General features: G+C 47.7%; 1 long non-coding RNA gene across 1 annotated transcript; it reads left to right on the top strand.

Annotated features, from left to right (window-relative positions):
* The first annotated feature begins 915 nt into the window (after window positions 1-915).
* On the top strand, window positions 916-2166 carry LOC143736638 (uncharacterized). Its single transcript, XR_013203523.1, has 2 exons — window positions 916-1218; window positions 1641-2166. It is a non-coding gene; the product is annotated as an uncharacterized LOC143736638 (long non-coding RNA).
* Window positions 2167-4621: the final 2455 nt, after the last annotated feature.

The following is a 4621-nucleotide window of genomic DNA, read 5'->3' as shown; positions in this document are numbered from 1 at the left end:
TCCCCCCGTGTTCATTAGCCATCCATACACCTTCACAAAATAACACAATTAGTCTAAGCAAGGCATCATTTTCATAAAGGAGCGTGCGGGTGTATGTGTGTGCAGATGTGTCACGAGTGACAAGAACGCTTAGCGAGCGGAACCCCTTGATGAGTCACGAGTTTCCCGAGGGAGCGATTTGTGTGCGACACATCCCACTCCGGTTCCGGGTGTGGTAGAATCATTGCCCGGCCTGATTAACGCTAATGCACTACAGGTGCGAGAGAGAGAGAGGAGTGGCGTTTACACGGGCTGTTTGCTTCATAAGCCATAGATAAAAGGGCTATTGGGAGAGCGTCTGTGGTCGTTGTTTGTGGGTCGTTGGTCCGTTGTTGGCCCCGTGCTGGTCTCGTGCTGTTCTGTGTTCTGTGGTTCTGGGTTTCTCGGAGCAGTGGTGGGCATAAGCTTATTCTGAGAAACCGTCTGGGTGTGGAAGCCGCCCATTGAAGCTGCTGGATCAGAGTGATCGTCTGTGGGAAATCTGCTGGACTGAGTTATCGATCGAATCTGCACTGAGAGGAGAGAGAGAAAGATAAGTGAATTGATTTCATCTTGCGAACATTTAAACAGTTTGGATGTAGTGAGTGTGGAACTGATTGTTGGAGAAGCTATGTGTTTCAGAGTGGGTTGAGGAGGAACTGAAGATTTAATATCTCCCACGTGAGTGTATGGAGTGAGGAGTGAGGCCTCTAAACAGCCCTACCGTGTGAGTGAATTGCAGTGCTATTGCTTTATGTATACACATTGATTTATGGCTGTGGAATTGAAGTGAACACGAGTGTGGTGTGCTTTTGCTGAGAAGTGGCCCCAACCCATGCTTGCACGTTTGTGGAAAGTTGTTACTATATCTGTTCTCCATCAGAAGTCTAGAGTACTTTGTACTGTGAAGAATCCTTACTCGTTCTACTTACTGTTTGAGTCTGGAAGTATGCAGCATTGTTGGTGAAGTAAGCTTTTAAACCACTGTCTCACTACTGTGAACCGAAGAGAGTACTTTGTACTGTGAAGAATCCTTACTCGTTCTACTTACTGTCTGAGTCTGGAAGTATGCAGCATCACCGGTGAAGTAAGCTTTTAAACCACTGTCTCACTATCGTGAACTGAAGAAAATACTTTGTATTGTGAAGATCCTTACCTGTTCTCCTTACTGTCTGAGTCTGGAAGTATGCAGCATCGCTGGTGAAGTAAGCTTTTAAACCACTGTCTCACTATCATGAACTGAAGAAAAATACTTTGTATGTGAAGATTCTTACCTGTTCTCCTTACTGTCTGGGTCTGGAAGTATGCAGCATCACCGATGAAGTAAGCTTTTAAACCACTGTCTCACTACTGTGAACCGAAGAGAGTACTTTGTACTGTGAAGAATCCTTACTCGTTCTACTTACTGTCTGAGTCTGGAAGTATCCACCGTTGCTGGCGAAGTAAGCTTTTAAACCACTGTCTCACTACTGCGAACCGACGAAAGTACTTTGTACTGTGAAGAATCCTTACCTGTTCCACTTACTGTCCGAGTCTGGAAGTATGCAGCATCGCTGGTGAAAGAAGCTTTTAAATCACTGTCTCATTCCTGTGCACTGACGAAAATACTTTGTATTGTGAAGAATCCTTACCTGTCTACTTACCTTCTGAGCCCCGAAGTGTGCAGCTATCGCTGGGACAGGAGTGCTTACCCGGTTACTTACCTTCTGAGCCCCGAAGTGTGCAGGCATCGCTGGAAAAGGAGTGCTTACCTGGTTACTTACCTTCTGAGCCCCGAAGTGTGCAGCTATTGCTGGAAGAAGAGTGCTTACCTGTCTACTTACCTTCTGAGTTCCGAAGTGTGCAGTTATCGCTGGAAGAAGAGTGCTTACCTGTCTCTCTACCGTCGGGGCCGTAGATCGGGTAACATCCCGGGGAAGGAGCCCTCGATCTGCCCAGCTGTTCCGGGGAGAAGGCCCAGCGACCGTTACTATCCTTTTCTTTACTTCCATAAATACAGTGCTTAATAAAGATTGTTACTCCTTGAAATTTACCTTTGCCTCTGTCTGGTCCATTCCGTTGCGTACCTGTGGTGTTGGCTCCTCACGGTGGTGTCTGGAGTCAGGGGCGGTTGGTCATACGAGTCCACCCCGGCCTGCACCGGTGACAGATGCATATGCAAATGTCCAGAGTCTCTCCCGCTCTCGCGTGTAACGCCATTCACAGTCAATGGGGGAGTGCGTAACAGTGAGAAGTGAGGTTCACTCTCGCACACTGATATAAAAAATTGGATGACTAGTAATTTCCTACTACTTAATTCTGAAAAAATGAGATTCTAATTATTGGACAAAAAACTTCCTCAGGTAATAACCTGGTAAACTGTCTAACACTTGATGGCTGCTCTGTCAAGTCCTCGTCGTCGGTTAGGAACCTGGGTGTGCTCTTTAATAGCAATCTTTCATTTGAAAGTCACGTGAATAGTATCTGTAAAACCGCATTTTCCATCTAAAAATATATATCAAAATTACGTCATATGCTCTCAATGACAAATGCAGAACAATTAGTTCATGCGTTCATGACATCAAGTCTAGATTATTGTAATGCTCTTATGGGTGGTTGCCATGAATGCTTAATAAACAAATTACAGCTGGTCCAAAATGCAGCCGCTAGAGATCTTACCAGAACCAGGACGTATGACCATATTAGCCCGGTTCTGTCAACACTGCATTGGCTCCCTATTAAACATTGTATAAATTTTTAAATATTGCTGATTACTTACAAAGCACTAAATGGTTTTGCTCCCCAGTACTTGGGCGAGCTCTTAATGCATTATAGTCCTTCAAGTCTATTGCGATCTCAAAATTACAGCCAGTTGATAATACCTAGAATATCAAAATCGACTGCTGACGGTAAATCCTTTTCCTATTTAGCACCAAAATCTTTGGAACAATCTTCCTAACATTGTCCGGGAAGCAAACACAGTCTGTCAGTTCAAATCTAGACTAAAAACACATCTCTTTGGCTTAGCATGAACATAACAAATTATAGATTTCTATAATTCAATGTTAGGCTGCATAGTTTAGATCAGCCGGAACCGGGAACACTTCCCATAAATCCTGATCTACTTTGTACATCATGAGAAGGATGGCGTCTATGCTAATATTAGTCTCTCTGTTTATCCCGAGGTTTACCACAGTCTGCCGGATCCAGGCCGTATCCGGATCTGATGAAGGACCTGCGCCTGGACACGACGACAATGCATCCCTGAAGTGTCCACTAGTCTCTCCCCGTGAAGGCCTCCTTCCCTTTACCTCTGTACTGATTAAAAATGTTGTCGGGATAATTCTGATTCACGTGGCTACGCGGAAGCGATAAAAAATTCTCAGAGCCACCAGGCACTGTTTTATGCAAATGAGCGGCCAAATCGCATTAAAGATTTTTCTGTTTTCTATCTACACTATTTTCCATGTACATTTTGTCCATAGGAATGTGTTATATTTACTACTGTAAAAGCGATGGCTGATGGTTCCAGTTCGTAGACGCGACTAATCGATAATCAAATTCATTGTCGATAATAATTGATAGTATCGATTAGTTGTTGCTGGTTTAGGAACTCAGGAACAGCAGACACCAGCTCAGGAACAGCAGACACCGGCTCAGGAACAGCAGACACCGGCTCAAGAACAGCAGACACCGGCTCAGGAACAGCAGACACCGGCTCAGGAACAGCAGACACCGGCTCAGGAACAGCAGACACCGGCTCAGGAACAGCGGACACCGGCTCAGGAACAGCGGACACCGGCTAAGGAACAGCGGACACCGGCTCAGGAACAGCAGACACCGGCTCAGGAACAGCAGACACCGGCTCAGGAACAGCATACACCGGCTCAGGTACAGCAGACAACGGCTCAGGTACAGCAGACACCGGCTCAGGTACAACAGACACCGCCTCAGGAACAACAGACACCGGCTTAGGAACAACAGACACCGGCTCAGGAACAACAGACACCGGCTCAGGAACAGACACAAGAACTGTGACAGTCACAAGAACAGACACAAACACGGAAACAAACACTGGCTCTGATGCTGGAACAGGCACTGGCTCTGGAACAGACATTGGCTCCAGCTCTGGAACAGGCATTGGCTCTGCCTCTGGCTCTGGAACAGGCATTGGCTCTGCCTCCAGCTCTGGAACAGCAGACACTGGCTCCGGCTCTGGAACAGGAGACACGGGTATGTCCAGGATCTGAGCCAGACGCTCCAGATAGTCCAGGTCGATGAAGGCAGACGGCACTGGCTCTGCCTCCATCTCCCGAACGGTTACTGGCTCTGCCTCCAACTCTGGAACAGGCAATGGCTCTGCCTCCAGTTCTGGAACAGGCATTGGCTCTGCCTCTGGCTCTGGGACAGGCATTGGCTCTGCCTCCGGCTCTGGAACAGGCATTGGCTCTGCCTCCGGCCCTGGAACAGGCATTGGCTCTGCCTCCCTGGAACGGGCATTGGCTCTGCCTCCGGCTCTGGAACGGGCATTGGCTCTGCCTCCGGCTCTGGAACGGGCACTGGCTCTGCCTCCGGCTCTGGAACGGGCACTGGCTCTGCCTCCGGCTCTGGAACAGCAGACACT

This window comes from Siphateles boraxobius, unplaced genomic scaffold (assembly GCF_051911475.1).
Source record: "Siphateles boraxobius isolate OS27281-9 unplaced genomic scaffold, OSU_SipBor_1 130, whole genome shotgun sequence".
Classification (NCBI taxonomy): Eukaryota; Metazoa; Chordata; class Actinopteri; order Cypriniformes; family Leuciscidae; genus Siphateles; species Siphateles boraxobius.
The sequence above is the reverse complement of the archived record's forward strand: the minus strand, read 5'-3'. Positions and strand labels throughout refer to the sequence as shown.